General features: G+C 44.7%; 2 long non-coding RNA genes across 2 annotated transcripts in view; one reads left to right on the plus strand and one right to left on the minus strand.

Annotated features, from left to right (window-relative positions):
* Nucleotides 1-21,082, plus strand: part of LOC130355371 (uncharacterized) — a 330,001-nt gene that overhangs the window by 188,453 nt on the left and 120,466 nt on the right. The gene's annotated exons all lie outside the window — the stretch shown is intronic.
* Nucleotides 13,591-21,082, minus strand: part of LOC130355373 (uncharacterized) — a 45,223-nt gene continuing 37,731 nt past the window's right edge. The window contains exon 3 of the long non-coding RNA XR_008888491.1: nucleotides 13,591-13,902. This is a non-coding gene — a long non-coding RNA (uncharacterized LOC130355373). The remainder of the gene's footprint in view (nucleotides 13,903-21,082) is intronic.

The raw sequence follows: 21,082 nt of genomic DNA on the forward strand, positions 1-21,082 counted from the left end.
CTGTGCCACTGCTGCCTAATGAATGGCACCACTGCCCCTAGTAAACTGTGCCACTGCTGCCTAATGAATGGCACCACTGCCCCTAGTAAACTGTGCCACTGCTCCTTAATGAATTGTGCGGGCTTTTAGTGCTGGGTGGTATACCGGTTCATACCAAATACCGAAATTGTTTCCCTGCACGATATGAATTTTGCCCATACCGCAATACTGGTTGGGCCCCTCCCCCCCTCGAATGAGATAATTATTTCAGCATGCTGCGGCGGATAATTCAATGTGACCCACGAGCGCTGTTCTTCTTTTCTTCCCCCCCCCCCCCCAAATGAATTATTAGCTGCGCTGTCCCCACATCATGTCACCTGCAAGCGCTCTTCTGCTCATCCTCCTATGAGTTGCGGGCCGCCGGCACTAGAAATCTGTACTGTACTACAAATAACGCTGCCCGTGCTGCAAAAATAAAATAAACTTTAACTCCCCTTCCGACGTTCCCAGTTACCGGCCTCACGGTCCCTCCGCTTCGGTCCTGGGGATGGCAATGTCACAGAGCCGTCAGCCTATCACCTGCCCCAGCGATGTCCCGCCCCGGCCGCTGATAGGCTGAGCCCACTGTCATGTAAGGAGCAGGCCAGCTCCATACATGATGGTGCGCTCAGACTATCACCGGCAGCAGCGATGTCGCGCCCGGCTGATGATAGGCTGGCGGCACTGTGACGTTCCCGTCTCAAGTAAACAGCAAGAGGACCACAGCGCAGGACAGTGAAAACGGTACCAGATCCCGGGAAACGTTATTTGTAGTACAGTACAGATCTCTAGTGCCGGCGGCCCACAACTCATAGGAGGATGAGCAGAGGAGCGCTTGCAGTGGCATGATGTGGGGACTGATAATTCATTTGGGGGGGATATTGGAAGAGAAGTGGCGCCCAGGGCACATGGGGGGGGGGGGGTACCGTTAAATACTGTGGAACCGCCATCACTTACAAAAGTACCGTGATACACGTTTTTGCTTATACCACCCAGCTCTAGTGGCTTTCCCCTAATGAACTGTTCCACTGTCCCCCAATGTACTGTGCCACTTTGCCCCCTTAAATCATGGTTTCCCAACCAGTGGTTCTCCAGCTGTTGCAAGCTGCAACTCTCATTCTGTTTTCACTGAAGGGCATGATAGGAGTTGTGGTTTTGCAACAACTGAAGAGACACAAGTTGGGGAACATGACCCTAAATAACCTGGCCCCCTAAGGGTGCGTTCTCTCTGAGTAATTCAAGTGGAATTTACTCGAGTAATTCCTCTTGAATTCTCCGCTTAGAAACAATTAACATCTGTTTTGCCATTGACTTCAATGTATCTTACTCTGCACTGTTCACACTGCGTAAATTCTGCTCGAGGAATTCCGCCACGGAATTCCGTTCCGCTACAAGAAAGAACATGTTTATTCTACTTGCGGAATACGCGAGCAGAAGTTCATTGAAGTCAATGGTAAAAATGTTTCCACTTGAAATCGTTTCCGCTCGGAATTTTCTCGGAAGTTCTGCAGGAAAAAAAATATATAAAAAGGTAAATTCCAATTGGTGGTTGTAGTCCAGCAAAAAAAAAAAAAAAAAAACTAGTTTACTCCTATATTCCACGCGGAATTCAGAGCGAATTTCTCCCACATTTAGTGCGAAAAAAAACGTAAATTCTGCAGCGGAATTTTTCCCCGAGGATTCCCCTCCTATTCCTCAGTGTGATCGCACCCTAAGAATACTGACCTGCCTGGGCTCCCGCATTGCTTTGCTGTTCTGACCTCCTCTAGTCAGGCCTGGCCTGTGAGACAGCGCTAGTCACACCATCTGTATCATAAGGAAAGTGGCAGGTGTTCGGGCAGGTAGCACAGTGTTCAATCGCTCTGACCAATGCTCAGGTGCCCTCCCTATAATCTTGCCCTCCTGGCATAATAGAAACTGCTTCTTGCCAGTCAGGACACTTGGTTGTAGTGTGGTCTGAGTGGTTTATTGTATGGTGCCTCTGGAAATCCAAGTGCCTCCATACAGTCTTGTTCACATGGCTTTGCTATAGGGCTGAGTGGTATACCAGTTCATACCGAATACCGAAATTTTTGTGGAACTATCGGGGAACTAATCATATGTGACCTGCGAGCGCTGTTCTGCCCCCACCCCCACCCCCCCCCAATTAATTATCAGCCCTGTGCTGCTACTCACATATGTCACCCGCAAGTGCTGCCCTCCTGGTCCTCCTGTTTGTTGTGGCTGCCAGCGCTGACACTCTATACCAGTGGTCTTCAACCTCCAGATGTAGCAAAACTACAACTCCCAGCATGCCCGGACAGCCGTTGGCTGTCCGGGCATGCTTGGAGTTGTAGTTTTGCTACATCTGGAGGTCCGTAGATTGCAAACCACTGCTCTATACTGCAAAAGGTAAACAAAATAAACTTTAACTCAGCTTCCCAGGGAATGCAACGTTGGACAGCCATCAGCCTATCACTGGCCGCAGCGATGTTCCGCCTCGGCCGGTGATAGGCTGAGCCCACTGTCATGTAAGAAGCCGGCTTCTTACATGACAGTAGGCTCAGCCTATCACCAGCCGAGGCGGAACCTCGCTTCGGCCGGTGATAGGCTGATGGCTGTCCAACGTTCACATCGCCAGCATAAGGCTGACGTCGGAACATGCGTTAGTTTATTTTGTTTACTTTTTGCAGCCCGGGCATAGGGATACAGTATAGAAATACCGCACAGTATTGTCAGTTGTCAGCGCCGGCGGCCGCAACAAACAGGAGGACAAGGAGGCAGCGTTTGCGGGTGACGTGAGTAGTACCCCGATGGGGACAGCACTGGGCTGATAATTAATTTTTTTTGGGGGGGAATACTCTTAAATACCATGGAACCGCGAAAGGTTACAAAAATACAGCAATACACATATTTGGCCATACCGCCCAACCCTACTTTGCTATATATGCTTGAAGCCCAAGTAAAATAAACAGGTACTTTATTCCAGGTACAGAACTTAAGGCATTACACTTTTAGCTTGTTACTATGATTCCTCTTCCATTTCCCTTCTTACAATAGTGCAGGAGATGGTCTGGTAATGAAGCTGCACTTATATAGTGACGTTAGGGGCCGAGTGAATGGACATCTTACCGAGTGTAAATGGGCGCAAGGCTTTATTGTTCTGTAGGGCAGGTGCCTGAGTGCTCTTGGCTAACACACTCGTGTTTCCATCAGCCTTTCCTCGTTCGGTAGAAACATTTAGCTGCTTTTCCCGTTTCCAGACTTTTTATGTATTGGAGCAGACTTTGCTAACAGCATGTTCACAAAAGTGGATGTAATCATTGCCTTTGGCTCCTTTGCTTTTTACTGTCATCATTCTAGCAGAATGACTGTAAGGGACGGATCATGGGCTTCTAAGTCCCCTTTCTTTGTTCCTTGTTGGTAAAAAACAAACACTGGGCAATGTATGGTACTTAAAAAGTGCATTATGAAAGAGGCTCAGCTTTATTACACTGGATTAGAGGAGAAATGTGCCACATTAAGGCAGCATTGCCCTACAGTCAGTAGCCTTTCTATAAATCACATTCATTTCAGGGCATCTCTGCTATGGCAACCAACCCCAATGTTCAGGAGCGATCAGAGGAAAATGTAAGAGTTTATCATGTGTTTCAGTTCAACAGACCCTGTTCTGTAATGGAAATAGTTATCTATTGCTAAATGGGCATTTTTAAGCTTTTTCGCCTCATTATTCAGCAATATACAGATAGCATAAACTGAGACTCAATGAGAAATCTCCTACTGTGCTCTATGTGCCAAGTGATCTTCCTTTATCTTATACTTTGTTACACCAGGATTGCGGTGAATGACAAGATGATGATTCGAAGTGTTGTACAGTATGTATTGCGATTATAGAATATGGATTACCATTGGATTTTACTATGCTGTGTAAGTACTTGGGGCCCCATTACGTAGCCCGACGGTTGCTGACGAGCGCCAATGTTGTAGATCAGCCTAATACAGGGCTCCACCAACATGCACGGAGGGCCCCAAAGAATGATCAAGTACGATCCACCAGAAAATGGACCTTCTTTGTTTCTTTCACTCGTCAGCCACATATCCCCTATCACACAGGCAGAGATGTTCAGCCAATAAACAGTTTGTTTTATCATGTAAACTGAAGCAATCTGCTGGCGAAAGAGTTCTTGCTGGTTTATCAGCTAAACACTGGCCTTATCTGGCAGTATGGCCTATAATCACACTGTGTGATAGGGCTCTTAGCCCTTGTTTGCACAGGGTAAGAGACCTTAAAGGGGTACTCCGCTCAGCTTTGGAGGGGGCAGGGTGTGACATCATGAGGGGCGGGGCTATGATCTTACGAGCTCCCAGCATCGGCTCCAGTATTTGGAACAGTTTTTTCCAAACGCTGAGCAGCGGAGTACCTAGAGCTGGGCGGTATGACCAAATATGTGTATCATGGTATTTTTGTAACTTATGGCGGTTCCATGGTATATAACAGTATTTCTCCCTCCCCAAATCATGTGAGCCGCGAGCACTGTTCTGCTTCTCTCTCCCCCCTCCCCCAAATTATCAGCCCAGCGCTACGCTGTCCCCATCAGGGAACTACTCACGTCACCCGCAAGCACTGCCGTCCTCGTCCTCCTGTTTGTTGCGGGCCGCCGGCGCTGGAACTCTATACTGAACGCTGTATCCCTATGCCCGGGCTGCAAAAGATAAACAAAATCAACTTTACTGCACCTTCCTACGTTGGCCTCACGCTCTTCCTGGGGATGGGAACGTCGGAGAGCCGTCAGCCTATCTCTGGCGATGTTCTGCCTTGGCCGGTGATAGGCTGAGCCCACTGTCATGTAAGAAGCCGGCCGGCTTCTTACATGACAGTGCGCTCAACCTATCACCGGCCGAGGCGGAACATCGCTGCGGCTGGTGATAGGCTGATGGCTCTCCAACGTTCCCGTCCCCAGGAAGCAGGTCCGGACCAACGGGAGAACAAAAATTTATTTTGTTGATCTTTTTCAGCCCGGGCATAGGGGTACAGTGTTCAGTATAGAGTTCCAGTGCCGGCGGCCCGCAACGAACTGGAGGACGAGGAGGGCAGTGCTTGCGGGTGACATGTGAGTAGTTCCCCGATGTGGGGACAGCGCAGCGCTGGGTTGACAATTCATTCCCGAGGGGGAGGGGTCCAACCGGTATTGCGGTATGGGAAAAATTAATATCGTGCAGCACAAACATTTCGGTATTTGGTATGAACCGGTATACCGCCCAGCACTGGGAGTAGCCCTTTAATTTTTTTCAATGAGAGTCCAAATGGATTCTGACCGATCCCATTGATTTATGATGAGTCCATTGGAACCAAAACATTAGGCAGGTGCTAAGAAAGTAAAACTAAATCCAGGAGACAATAACAATAAAGAACTTGCATAAGATTAGAAATTTAGAAAAGTACTTCAAAACTTTTGGTAATTTCTGCAGAATTTGGTAAGTTTGGTAAGCTGCTTAACACTTACATTATGCATATCCATACTAGTTCTGTTATGTACATTTACACGATGGGGTTGAGTGTGGGAGTATGACATTGGCTCAGGAGCCGGGTCCGCTCCATACCAGGCAGATACCAGCTGATACCTCCCGATAACCAGATAACTCCGATGTCCATCATTTAACAGTATAACTGTGACATTTAAACAGTTTTGGTGTTCATACCTGGTGGTCCAATTGGCACCGCCGCAATTTATTCGCAGGGTGCAGATCATTTTACAGGGCAGTCCGGCGATTGTACCAGGCTCTACCAACAGAGTGCCAGTAACATTGATCAGTGCATTTGCAATAAAATAACTATTTATGATAGGCCCCTAGCGGAACCATAGAAGTGTACAAAAAAAGATAGTAAACGCTCTAATCACCCCCTTTTTTCCATTATAAAAACAAAAAATCAAATACATGTTTGGTATCGCCATGTGACAAATTGTCTGAACTATTAAATTGTTGGATAAACCATTCAAATTGCGCCACGTTTATTAAGAGGGAAGCAATTTTTAAATAGACTTGGCTCAAATCATTCCAGTAAATGCAGGGCCGGTAGGCATCGTTCAGAGAACAGAAAGTGATGTTCTCCATGACAAATGTTTACTTGCACAGGGGCAGCTAGAATTTAATTGGTTTGTATTGTCCACACTACTGCTCAGCTTTGCACTTTATCTCCTGGTATCCTCCTAACTAACCCTACTTAAAGATGATAGATTATTAGTTTTTCCATGTAATGCCTGAAGATACCATAGAGGTGAAAGTCTTTAGGACAGCCACTTAGCAAAAATGTGTCTACTGAACATGTGTTCTGTCCTGGGACTTCCCATAACCAGAGGAGATATTTCAATATCGTTGCAGTGTAAAGTAAGGTTTACTGGGCTGTGTCTTTTTTTCATTATACTCTTCTCAAAAAAAATTATGTGAACACTTAAACAACACAATATAATTCCAAGTCAATGACACTTCTGTGAAATCGCACTGTCCACTCAGGAAGCAACACTGAGTGACAATCAATTTCACATGCTGTTGTGCAAATGGAACAGACAACAGGTGGAATTTATGGGTAATTAGCAAGACACCCCCCAATAAAGGAGTCATTCTGTAGGTGGTGACCACAGGCCACGTCTCAGTTCCTATACTTCCTGGCTGATGTGTTGGTCACTTTTGAATGCTGGCGGTGCTTTCACTCTAGTGGTAGCATGAGACGGAGTCTACAACCCAAACAAGTGGCTCAGGAAGTGCAGCTCATCCAGGATGGCTCATCAATGCGAGTTGTGGCAAGAAGGTTTGCTGTGTGTCAGCATAGTGTCCAGAGCATGGAGGCGCTACCAGGAGACAAGCCAGTATATCAGGAGATGTGGAGGAGGCCGTAGGAGGGCAACAACCCAGCAGCAGGACCGCTACCTCTGCCTTTGTGCAAGGAGGAGCAGGAGGAGCCCTGCCAGAGCCCTGCAAAAGGACCTCCAGCAGGCCACAAATGTGCATGTGTCCACTCAAACGGTCAGACAAAGACTCCATGAGGGTGGTATGAGGGCCTGATGTCCACAGGTGGGGGTTGTGCTTACACTGTGCAGGACATTTGGCATTTGCCAGAGAACACCACGATTGGCAAATTCGCCTCTGGCGCCCTGTGCTCTTTACAGATGAAAGCAGGTTCACACTGAGCACATGTGACAGACGTGACAGAGTCTGGAAACGCTGTGGAGAACGATCTGCTGCCTGCAGCATCCTCCAGCATGACCGGTTTGGAGGTGGGTCAGTAATGTTGTGGGGTGGTATTTCTTTGGGGGGCCACACAGTTCTCCATGTTCTTTCCAGATGTAGCATGACTACCATTAGGTACCGAGATGAGATCCTCAGACCATATGCTGGTGCGGTTGGCCCTGGGTTCCTCCTAATGCAAGACGATGCTAGATCTCATGTGGCTGGAGTGTGTCAGCAGTTCCTACAGGAAGAAGGCATTGATGCTATGGACTGGCTCACCCGTTCCCACAGACTGTCCAGGAGTTGGTGATCGCTTTAGTCTGGGTCTGGGAGGACATCCATCAGGAGAACCTCCGCCACCTCATCAGGAGCATGCCCAGGCATTGTAGGGAGGTCATACGGGCACGTGGAGGCCACACACACTACTGAGCCTCATTTTGACTTGTTTTAAGGACATTACATCAAAGTTGGATCAGCCTGTAGTGTGGTTTCCACTTTGATTTTGAATGTGACTCCATATCCAGACCTCCATGGGTTGATAAATTTGATTTCCATTGATAATTTTTGTGTGATTTTGTTGTCAGCACGTGCAACTATGTAAAGACGAAAGTATTTCATACGATTAGTTCATTCATTCAGATCTCGGATGTGTTATCTTAGTGTTCCCTTAATTTTTTTGAGAAGTTTAATTCCCAGGTGTGTAGATAAGATACAGAGTATGCTAAAGTAAATGAGAATCTTAACATTTTATTAACATATGCAATGCTCAGAGTATTTGAGTGATCCTGCATTTCATTGCCCCTCTTTTTCTTGCATTTTAATTGGTTTCAGGTGGTTGTCGTAAATTATCTTGAGATTATATATCTAATATTGCTGTCTTCTGTTTAAAAAGTTATTGGTCTCACAACAGCTGTTGATTGACTTTGGAGGTACAGGATAGACATGTCCATAGAAGTGATTTATTTTTGCTTTTATAGTACAGCATAGACTAGTGGAGTATAATGTAGGGGTTCCTGTGTTTGTCTTGTGCTTACCTGTTTTGTCTGATGTGGTAGGCAGGCTTTTCAGACATGTTGGCTTTTCATCATTTCCTTTATACTGTTTATATTTCTTATTATTCCTCTGTTTGTTTGTTTTTTTTTGGGTGGAGTCTTATCACTGGACTTTCTCAATGAGATCACCTGCTGATTGGTTTGACCTATGTTCACAATTGAGGCGTCTTGTGAAGATTTGAAGTTTTCAGGCAAAATTTACATTTTGCATAATTTTTTTTTTTTTACTGCATTTATTTTATTTTATTTTTTTACTGTGTTGAGGCTGTGTTTTTGCTATAATTTTCCAAAATCGTGAAAAATGTAGCTTTTTTTTGTGATTGCACAAGTTTGCACAGAGGTGGTGCAGTTTTTAGAAAACAATTACTTGTGTACTCTGCCTCCTTAACCCTGATCTCTGTGAGTTGCTAGTCCATCTTTAAATACAACATACAATTGAGGTGGCTAGTTTGCAGGAAAGTAGCCTGATAGAGGAGGGGAGAGAACCATTTTTTGTCATAGAAATTATTTTTCATACAGTCGCTTGTGCTTGTAAGTGATCTTAGATTTTTGCCCTTGTAAAGTTTGCGAAGAAACTTTGCCTTTTTGCTGCAGTCATCTATAGTTTTTAAACTTGTTTCTGTTAAACTGCTAATCAAATCTACATAGTGAATGACTTCTGTATATAAAATGTTATAGTATGGCTCTTTAGAATGATCCCTTAAGAAAACCATTCTTCTGACATAATGTAATAATGCCTCAGTTGCCTTGGAATTGGCCATATATGACACACTCCATTCCTCTCACACATTCAGCAGAGTCTGTAAGGATTCCATAACTTATTTGTAATGCTGACTTCTAAGAAACCGGGTTCATATGTTTTCTGGAGATGGATGGAGGCATGCTGTAGAACTTATTGCAGGATGATTATTAGAGTGGCTACTATTGTGTCCAGTATTATTCATTTCCATTCCAATTTTCATTGTTTAACTGTATTGTGTTTAAGTCGGGGCTTCACAAAACCTGTCAGCCCTTTCTGGAGTGTCTATCTTTAAAAAAAACAAAAAACAAAACAAAAAAAAACACTTACTTTCCTCCACCTCATTTCCTGTGCTGATTACAAGATTACAAGGGTTCAGGTGATCAACATAGCCAATCAGCAGGAGTACGGAGCGTCATATCACCCACTAGGCTGCTGATTGGCTGCGGCAGTCACATGACACTCAAGTGTCGACAGAAGACCTCCACTGCTGCACAACAAAGGCAAAATGGGGGTTCAGAGTGGGAACAGAGTCGGAGGTAAATTTTGGTTATTTAAAGGATCGAAAACACTGAAAGTGGAGATAAGAGAATACTGTGACACGCTGGGGGAGACGAGAGGACATTGTGACGTGCAGGGGTGCGATGAAAGGACACTGACACACATGGGAGATGAAAGGACACTGTGACACACAGGAAAGATGAAAGGACACTGTGACACACAAGGGAGATGAGAGGACACTGGGACACAAGGGAGATGAGAGGACACTGTGACACAGGAGATGAGGACACTGGCACACACAGGGAGATGAGAGGACACTGGGACACACACGGGAGATGAGAGGACACTGGGACACACACGGGAGATGAGAGGACACTGGGACACACGGGGGAGATGAGAGGACACTGGGACACACGGGGGAGATGAGAGGACACTGGGACACACACGGGAGATGAGAGGACACTGGGACACACACGGGAGATGAGAGGACACTGGGACACACACGGAGATGAGAGGACACTGGGACACACACGGGAGATGAGAGGACACTGGGACACACACGGGAGATGAGAGGACACTGGGACACACACGGGAGATGAGAGGACACTGGGACACACACGGGAGATGAGAGGACACTGGGACACACACGGAGATGAGAGGACACTGGGACACACACGGGAGATGAGAGGACACTGGGACAAACACGGGAGATGAGAGGACACTGGGACAAACAAGGGAGATGAGAGGACACTGACACACATGGGAGATAAAAGGGCACTGACACACAGGAAAGATGAAAGGACACTGTGACACACAGGAAAGATGAGAGGACACTGGGACACACGGGGGAGATGAGAGGACACTGGGACACACGGGGGAGATGAGAGGACACTGGGACACACGGGGGAGATGCTAGGACACTATTGACTGGCACGGGGGACATGAGGGGACACCGACACACGGGAGAGGAGGGGACAGTAATAACTGTGACACATGGGGAAGATGAGCGGATACTAATGACTGTGACACATGGGGAAGATGAGCGGATACTAATGACTGTGACACACAAGGGGAAGATGAGGGGACATAAATGATGTTATGTTGCGGAGTGACTGGATCCTTGCTCCTCACTTTTTTTTCCTGGCTCCTGGAGCCTTAACAACTTTGTCAGCCCTGTTCTAAGTTGCTTTATTTTTACAGAATAGATTTTTTTTTTCAGGTCGGCATTAATATAGAAAATGCGTAAAAGCTTTTATTGTAAGCAGATCTGTGTTCAGCATGGAGGACGTTAGACTTGAAGTCACAGTGCTATTTTTAGCTTGATGACATGAGCTCATCTGTGTCACCATGACATAAGACAGGCTGTACATCTATGCAGTGCTGCTGCGATTTACTGTACTGATCAACTTGGAAGGAGGGGGGAGAGCTAGCCCGTAATCATCACTTAATACTGGTTTCAGGAGAACAGGAGTGCGCAGGCTGCGATCTCTTCTTGTTACTCTGATTATCAATCCACTCATCGACCAACTGAAGGGAGAACATAACTTTCCTGTCACCATGATTCGCTGACAGGGAATTTTGCCTTTGCAGAGATTTTACCTCTCTTGGTTTCTAGAATATGCTTGTAAAGAAGATGTGAGCTTTTCTGTTCATTTACTCCTTAAATTCATAAAGAATCATTTTTTCTCGTGTTGCTTGTCCCTGTTATCTGAGATTATAGTGTGCAGTTACGCTCTGTAAGATGTAAAACTAACAGAAATGCTTTTAAATGTCTGGAGTTTGATATTATTCGTAATGGGAATCTTTGATAAGAAGACTGAGAAACTGTTCAGAGGTCTTGACCCCCCCCTAATCTGCTTTCACCTCTATATGGCACAGTGGAGACCTTTCTGAACATATCCATGAGTGCCATTAGTAATAAAGCATGGCTTAGAGAAAAGCTTTTCTACAGTAGGCAGCTGTCCTGTTTTCTCGACAGCATTCTTGCTCATCTATACCTGATTGACGTCTCTGTCATCCACTGTCCCCTGAAAATACATGTCGGTCAAGCTTAGATATTTGTTCTTTTTGTTTCCATTTATCCTCAGTTTAAATATTAGAGCCTGTCTGAAGGAGAAGCACACCTAATCCAACCTTTCAATGTATATTTTCCTGGATGTGTGGGGATGGCCTATATTTATGTGCTTCACATCCCAGTTCCATGATATGTTACTTTGCCATCAGGTCAAATACAGAGATCATCTGTAGCGTTAAAACCACTAAAAGTTAAATAAAATAACATTGATTATCTTATGATAATGGTAAATGTCAAAGGCAGCAATAAAACAGTTCTTGAGGTAGATGCGTTTAAAGAAGAAAAAATCTTCATGTGAATCTAAGGAACTTTGTTGAAAGTCAGATGGATAGACTGCTGGGTCTTAGCATCTTATTTTTACCGCATCTCTCCTGGATTGTTGACTTCTGATCCCCGGTGAGTCGGCAACATGGTCTTAACATTGCAAGGCTTATTGAGGTATGAGTGAAGGTTAGGCTGTGTGGTCTGTGTAGGCTGTGTAGTACACATTGTATGATAGTCATCTCAGAACACGCAGTGCATCACAGCTTGCTGAGTATAGGACTGGGCGGGTGTAGTGAGTATAGGACTGGGCGGGTGTAGTGAGTATAGGACTGGGCGGGTGTAGTGAGTATAGGACTGGGCGGGTGTAGTGAGTATAGGACTGGGCGGGTGTAGTGAGTATAGGACTGGGCGGGTGTAGTGAGTATAGGACTGGGCGGGTGTAGTGAGTATAGGACTGGGCGGGTGTAGTGAGTATAGGACTGGGCGGGTGTAGACAATCGGACTGTCCATGCAGACTCGTTTGTGTTGGTCAGCTGTGGTGAGACAGCACCAGGATGTACTGTGGGAAGAAGACTAGCTAAAGAAGATGGTTTAATGCTCTGGGCAGCAGTTCTAGGAAACCATGGTTCATTCTTCATTGTATTTGTGTAGATGTTAATTTGACCACCTGCCTTAACATTGTTGCTGACAGAGTCCACCCTTTCATGGCAATAAGAATCTCTTATGGCAGTGCCCTCTTTTAAAATAATAGTGCACCATATCACACTGCCAAAGATATTCAGAAATGGTGTAAGGCACCTCGTAAAGAGTTCAAGTTAACTTGGCCTCCAGAATCCACATATCTCTGTATAATTGAGCATCTTTAGGATGAACTGGGAAAAACAAGCCTGACCCATGGAGGCCCACCTCACAAATTAAAGGGGTTGTCCCATCACATTAAGACATAACATACCCTTATCTTTGGCGTTGAACTTCCAGGAAGCATGCTGACCCTTCCCATTTGAAGAAGGCGGGCTGCGTATCTGCAGCTTGTCCTGTAGGTTGGACTGTTGCATGTGGAGAAAGCCCCACCTGCTTGCCGTAGCCTATGGCCGCATGATGATGCCAATGATACAGCAACACTGTGCGGCTATTGGCCTCTGCATGTTGGCGGGATTACATCCACATGTGCAAGTTACAACCTAGAACCAGCCTAGGTGACCGAAAGATAGAGACGGTATAATGTTATACAGTAGTTAGTAGTATAGTGTCACATGTTTACTGGAAGTTGAGTGCCAGTGACAAGGGTATGTTATAGCTTTTACTCACTGGGACAAACTCTTTAGAACATTTCCTGCTACCATTGTAGTGCCAGATACCACAGATACCTTTAAAGGTCTTATGAGGTCCATATCGGGATGGTCAGAGCTGTTTTGGCAGCATGAAGAGAACATATACTACAGGTGGCTGTAATGTAATGACTGATCCATGTATATAATTAAACTAAATTACATTAAATGATAAAACTCCTCTATGTAATCTCAAGTAGCACATTGTCATTTCTTATTTTAACTTTGTCTTCTACAGAACTTGCTGGATACAATAGGTTGAATTTGATGGACTATTTTTTTTTTTTTTTTGTTCAACCTTATGGACTATGTAACTATTAAGAAACAATTTCTATTCACAAGCATTGCTATAGATCTAAAAATGTCATTGAGCCTTTGCTTTATTATAAAAACTGAATATACCTGGAAGAGCAGTGGCCACATTTTTCTTTTCATTAAAGGCTCTTTATAGCGAGTCTTCTGGTCTGTTCACTTTAGGAGCAGTCAGCAATTTATTGCAGATTTCTGGTATTGAAAATGACCATGGCCAGAGTCTCCTTTTTTAATGAGTATCGTCTTGAAGTAGATGCCATTTGGAGAATAAAGAGGGATACTTAAATCGCTGCTGTTTCTTTTTATGGTATTGCAGTTCCTCCTTGTTTTCTAATGAAATGTCCGTTTTTAGCGTTTGAAGGTCTCCGTATTTCTAAAGCCCTTGCTGACCTGCCTTTCTCTTCTTTGCTATGTTGAGATACAGAAAAACATAAGCAAGAAGTCATTAAAGGAGTCTCTATTTTACTGCAACAAATAGAGATAGATGAAGGTACGGTGCACTCACCATGGGGGCTTCATTGCAGATAACTTTTATTCCATAGCAAACGGTACAAAGTGATAGCATGGACCATTGACTGAAGGGCCTGATGATACGCCGCTGTGCGTGAAACAGTCAATGTCGCCCGCCCGATGAAGCGCTCCTGCCTCTTCGTTTTTACTCTCTCATAATATCACTTTGTACCGTTTGATATGGAATAAAAGTAATCTGCAATCAAGCTCCCCACGGTGAGTGCTCCGTACTTTCATCTATCTCTATTTTGTTTTTGTGGGACTTATTGCGTGTAGCACCGACGAAGTGGGGATTTTATTAGTCTCTCCCTGCACATTTTACTTACCACAGGATTACAGTGTGAACAGTGCCAGGCTCTTCTGCTTCTATTGGAATTGAAACCCACATGGTCTCTTTCCTGTGCTGAGATATGTGTCGGTGTGTGCAACCTAATAATAATGACCTCAGCATGTCAATAGGAGCCACATCTCCTGAAATCTCACCTGTATTATTTGATGACATGCCTTATAGCAGGCCTATCAGCTCTACTGACACACATGAAATAACAATTCTGTAACCTCTTGGTAATGTGCATTATATTATGTGTCTATTTCTGGATATATATGGATGAATGGGCAATGGATGCAACCCTACTCGCTGACACTGTCCAGTCTAAAACAATTGATGCTAATAGTGTCAGACTCTGTAGAAACCCTTTGGATAGGGAATGAGATGTCTAGTGGCGGAGTACCCATTTAAAGGGGTACTCTGCCCCTAGACATCTTATCCTGTATTCAAAGGATAGGGGATAAGATGTCTGATCGCGGGGTCCTCCCATTGGGGCCCCCCGTAATCTCCCTGCTGCACCCCGTTCGTGACGTCATTGCCATGCCCCACTCGTGACATCACCGCCACGCCCCCTCAATGCAATTCTATGGGAGAGGGCGTGACTTCACAAGCGGTGAGTGACCGTGATCTCATGAGCAGGGTGTGACCGTGACGTCATGAGCTTCCACCCCCTCATCGCCAGTCGTGCACCGGATGCCTGGGGTGCCACAGCCGAGATGGGGGGTCCCCAGTGGCGGGAACCTCGCAATCAGAAATCTTATCCCCTATCCTTTGGATAGGGGATAAGATGTCTTGGGGGGGGGGGGGGGAGTACCCCTTTAAATACAATGTGGTGATCCCCTTTTCATAGTGTGTAAGAGCCATAACTCCCAGCAGCACCATATAACCCACTGCACTGTAACAAGACATGGTTTTCCTGATCAAATGGCTGGCAGCAGTCAGCATACAATTACGCCAAGGCCCTATTACAGACGTCCAATGACTTAAACAAAATAAAATATTAAACAAATATTTACCTGCGCTGCACTCAATGATAACCAGAGGGCTGGATGTGAAAACAGCAAAACTTGTTTTATAGGAAGTCCATTTTGGATTTGCTATTAGACTTGTTTTATTTTCTTGTCCGGTCCTTGGGTTATTATATGTTGTCTTATTTTTTCATACAGGTAGAAGTGATATTCTTGACTTGATAGTTTTTAGTAATGATATAACCACATGTAAGAAATAGTTTGAAAAGCATCAGAGTTTCATCTGTGTTTTTTCAGTATAATGTTGTACAGGTTTTTAATAAAGGATCAATAGCATTTTCTAGTTTTATGTTCACTTGGAACTGGAGACCATTTTCCTTCCTTGTAATATTTCTTTTTGTATCGCTGTAGAGTAGAATACTTTGCAGTTTCCTTCCGAAATATACTTCTGACCTAAGACCAGGGGTCAAGTCCTGGGGAAAAGAAAGTGTGGGAACTCACCCAAGATTTCCACTCAAGGGCTGGTCCTGCAAGACTCCAGCTAATGGAAACAGTGTTCCTGATGTGGGAAAAGTGCAGGAACTCCGTTCCCATGCGTTCCTGTAGGACTTGAGTCCTGCATAAGACTAAAACTCAGTGTGAACCCTGACTAAAACAGACATGTCAGGAGAGCGGACATGACCTCCTGAAACTGCTATTGAGAACTCATCTGTGTAAATTTTATAAATCATGTAACTTAACGGGGTATTCTGGGCAAAAACATTTAAACCCCTATCCAAAGGATAGGAGATAAGATGTCTGATCGCGGGGCGCCCGCTGCTGAGACCCCCGCGATCTCCCTGCAGCACCCGCATTCTATACGGGTGCTGAATCTCCCGTTTCGAAAACCTCCGGGTTTCCGGGATTGGGGATGTGACATCACAGCATGTCATGCCCCCTCCAATCATGTCTATGGGAGGGGGCGTGACGGCTGTCACGCCCCCTCCCATAGACATGAATGGAGGGGGCGTGACGTGAAATCACGTCCCTAGTCCCGGAAACCCGGAGGTTTCCAAAACTGGAGATTCAGCACCCGCATAGAATGCGGGTGCTGCAGGGATATCGTGGGGGGTCTCAGCAGCATTGGATAGGAGATAAAATGTTTTTGCCCGCATTACCCCTTTAAGAAATTGTTTGGTGTGAGATGTTTTGATAGATTTCCAATATTGTTCTGTTACCCAGTAGTCAGGCAGAAGACATGATATGTTACTTAATACTGTAATCTTTGCATTTCTAGACTATGCCAGTAGAAAGTGAGCGGAATAATTTGTGAGCCAGAATGACTGCGGTTATTGTAGACCGGTATAATACTACATCAGCGCTGAAAGAGATGTGCGCGGTTTACATCTGGAGGAGCTTGATGTCTGAGGAAAGCTAACCTTGTTTCAATGGGGCGTTTAAAGTGATGTAGTTTATGTTGTAATTGTAGCCGTAACTGCTTCTATTCCTACCAATTATGAATGTTATCGTTGTGAAATAGTGAACATTACAATGCTCGGGGCTTGTCCTTTCCACTTTAGCTGGTTTGATATTAATGAAAGTGGCCCACGCCCCAATGCTTTAGGAAACCTCTTTTCTCTAAAAAGGTAATCTTTACTATGCTTAAAGTGGCATTTCTTCTGCTTTGGCAGCAATGGAACCAGACGACGGCCTTCGTGGTGGCAATGGCCCTTAAGCAGAGATGTTAATTCAGATATTTTCCATGAGTTACGTGAAGGGAGAGGTCACGCAGATAAGAAAGTGAACAGTATGAAGTGGTGACATTCAGCTAGTCCTTGTCACTTGCAGCTATTAGCATGCTCTGCCTGCTGTTATGTTTTATTGCCTTGTGTGCTCGCCTTGACCAGGCTGCGGGGCTTGGAATTCGGGAAGCTGTTAATGTCACACAAGTTATTGTTTCTTACTCAAATGCTTTATGTTTTAACATTGCTGAATTTCTCCTCTATCCCCATGTGCCCCTAAAAATTTAGAGGGGAATCGAAGAATGAATAATTTATGTTTCTCTGTCGTAAAGGTGTGACTTTGTACAGTAGGTTTAGAACTTGTAATTGAGATTATTCTAAAGCATCACACATATTATTCAGTGAGTGTTATTTTTACAGCAGGGCCTTTAAGCCATACAAGAAAGATCTTAATAATTACCTTCAGGAAGCCAAAGTATATTGTTCATAAGGGAATATAGAAGCAATGGTGTATAGTGGCTCTGGATGAATCTGTTAATGTTCTGGGAACTATATAACCTGTATCTTATTAATTCTGTACTGATGGGGAACTTTATAAAATCTAAGCTTCAGATGTGTCCCATCTACATTCTAAATACAAATAATAAGTGTATTGTCTTGAAAGCCATGCATCGACAAGACTTTCTTCTTTTTTTAACTTTCCTTACCCACCCGAACACCTTTAACCCCTTAAGGACGCAGGACATAAATGTACGTCCTGGTGCGGTGGTACTTAACGCACCAGGACGTACATTTACGTCCTAAGCATAACCGAGCGATGCCCGTGTCATGCGCGGCTGATCCCGGCTGCTGATCGCAGCCAGGGATCCGCCGGCAATGGCCGACGCCCACGATCTCGCGGGCGGCCGCCATTAACCTCTCAGGTGCCGGGATCAATACAGATCCCGGCATCTGCGGCAGTGCGCGATTTGAATGAATGATCGGATCGCCCGCAGCGCTGCTGCGGGGATCCGATCATTCATAACGCCGCACGGAGGTCCCCTCTCCTTCCTCTATGCGGCTCCCGGCGTCTCCTGCTCTGGTCTGTGATCGAGCAGACCAGAGCAGAAGATGACCGATAATACTGATCTGTTCTATGTCCTATACATAGAACAGATCAGTATTAGCAATCATGTTATTGCTATGAATAGTCCCCTATGGGGACTATTCAAGTGTAAAAAAAAATGTAAAAGTAAAAGCAAAAAAAAGTGAAAAATCCCCTCCCCCAATAAAAAAGTAAAACGTCCATTTTACCCCCAAAAAGCGTAATTTTTTTTTATAGACATATTTGGTATCGCCGCGTGCGTAAATGTCCGAACTATTAAAATAAAATGTTAATGATCCCGTACGGTTAACGGCGTGAACGAAAAAGAAAAATAAAAAAGTCCAAAATTCCTACTTTTTTAATACATTTTATTAAAAAAAAATTATAAAACATTTATTAAAAGTTTTTTATATGCATATGTGGCATCAAAAAAAAGTACAGATCATGGCGCAAAAAATGAGCCCCCATACCGCCGCTTATACGGAAAAATAAAAAAGTTATAGGTCATCAAAATAAAGGGATTATAAACATACTAATTTGGTTAAAAAGTTTGTGATTTTTTTTTAAGCGTAACAATAATATAAAAGTATGTAATAATGGGTATCATTTTAATTGTATTGACCCTCAGAATAAAGAACACATGTCATTTTTACCATAAATTGTACGGCGTGAAAACGAAACCTTCCAAAATTAGCAAAACTGCGTTTTTCGTTTTAATTTCCTCACAAAAAATAGTGTTTTTTGGTTGCGCCATACATTTTATGATATAATAAGTTATGTCATTACAAAGGACAACTGGTCGCGCAAAAAACAAGCCCTCATACTAATCTGTGGATGAAAATATAAAAGTTATGATTTTTAGAAGGCGAGGAGGAAAAAATGAAAACGTAAAAATTTAATTGTCTGAGTCCTTAAGGCCAAAATGGGCTGAGTCCTTAAGGGGTTAAAACTACTTAAATGCTTAAAGGGGTACCCTAGTGAAAACCTTTTTTCTTTTTAAATCAACTGGTGGCAGAAAGATAAAACATATTTGTAAATTACTTCTATTAAAAAAATCTTAATCCTTCCAGTACTTATTAGCTGCTGAATGCTACAGAGGAAATTCCTTTCTTTTTGGAACACTCATGACATCACGAGCACAGTGCTCTCTGCTGACATATCTTACCATTTTAGCAACCATGCATAGCAGATGTATGCTAAGGGCAGCATGGTGGCTCAGTGGTTAGCACTGCTGCCTTGCAGTGCTGGGGACTGGGGTTCAAATCCCACTAAGGACAAAAATAAATAAAGCGTTATTATTAATATAATAACGTCAGCAGAGAGAACTGTGTTCGTGATGTCATCAGAGAGCATTTCAAAAAGAAAAGAATTTCCTCTGTAGTATTCAGCAGCTAATAAGAACAGGAAGGATTAAGATTTTTTAATAGAAGTAATTTACAAATATGTTTAACTTTCTGCCACCAGTTGATTTAAAAGAAAAAAGGTTTTCACCGGAGTACCCCTTTAACCTCTTAAGGACCAGGCACGTACTCATACGTCCGTGGGAATATCGATCAGCAGTCAACCTGCGCAAATGCCCAGGGGGGTCATTAGACCCCCCCATGTCGGCGATTGGCGCAAATCGCAAGTGAATTCACACTTACGATTTGCGCGATTCCGGGTCATTACGGGTCTATGGTGACCCGGAATATAAGGGGGATCGCGGGTGTCTAAGACACCCATAACCCCCCTGAAAATATAGGAGTGAGGTGGCAGGGGTGCCACCCCTCCTATCCCTGCTATTGGTGGTCTAGACGCGACAACCAATAGCAGATCGGGGGCGGGGGGGGGGGGGGTTAACTTTAGTTTTCCCCGTCCTGCCCACCCACAATAGGCTGGGCAGAACGAGGAAAACGACTGAGGACCGGCGCCGGAGTCCACTTACCCATTTGCGGAGGCTGCGGGCGACTATCTGCGTCGGAGAACGGCGGGTGGCGATGTCGTGCAGCAGGCTCCCTGGATCCGACGGAAGTCGGTAAGTTGCCTAGCAACATCTGGAGGGCTGCAGTCCGAGAACATTATATAGTGGTCTCAATACTGTAGCACTCCAGATGTTGCAAAACTACAACTCCCAGCATGCCCAGACAGATGTTTGGGCATGCTGGGAGTTGTAGTTTTGAAACAGCTGGAGAGCTACAGTTTGAGACCACTATATGGTAGTCTCTGAACTATAGCCCTCCAGATCTTGCAAAACTACAACTTCTAGCATGCTCACACAACTGCTTCCTGTCTGGACTAGCTGGGATTTGTAGTTTTGGAGCATCTGGAGGGCCACAGTTTGCAGTGGTCTCTATACTGTAGCTCTCCAGATGTTGCAAAACTGCAAATCCCAGCATGCTGGGAGTTGTAGTTGCAAACCCTCCAGCTGTTGCATAACTACATCTCCCAGCATGCCCTTCGGTGATCAGTACATGCTGGGAGTTGTAGTTCTGCAACAGCTGAAGGCACACTGGTTGGAAACTATTGAGTTAGATAACAGAACCTAATTGAAGGTTTTCCAACCAGTGTGCCTCCAGCTGTTGCAAAAGTACAACTCTCAGCCTGCATGGTCTATCAGTACGTGCTGTGAGTTGTAGTTTTGAAACAACTGGAGGTTTGCCCCCCCATGTGAACGTACAGGGTACATTCACACGGGCAGGCTTACAGTTAGTTTTCTGCTTCAAGTATGAGCTGCGGCAAATTTTTCGCTGCAGCGTAAACTCCTAGCAGGGAACTCACTGTAATCTTCCGCCAGTGTGAATGTACCCTAAAAACACTACACTACACGAACACATAATAAAGGGTAAAACACTACATATACACCCCCTTACACTGCCCCCCCCCCCCAATAAAAATTTTAAACGTATTGTACGGCAGTGTTTCCAAAACGGAGCCTCCAGCTGTTGCAAAACAACAACTACCAGCATTTCTGGACAGCCACTGACTGTCCAGGCATGCT

The sequence above is a fragment of the Hyla sarda genome, chromosome 2 (genome assembly GCF_029499605.1).
Source record: "Hyla sarda isolate aHylSar1 chromosome 2, aHylSar1.hap1, whole genome shotgun sequence".
Classification (NCBI taxonomy): Eukaryota; Metazoa; Chordata; class Amphibia; order Anura; family Hylidae; genus Hyla; species Hyla sarda.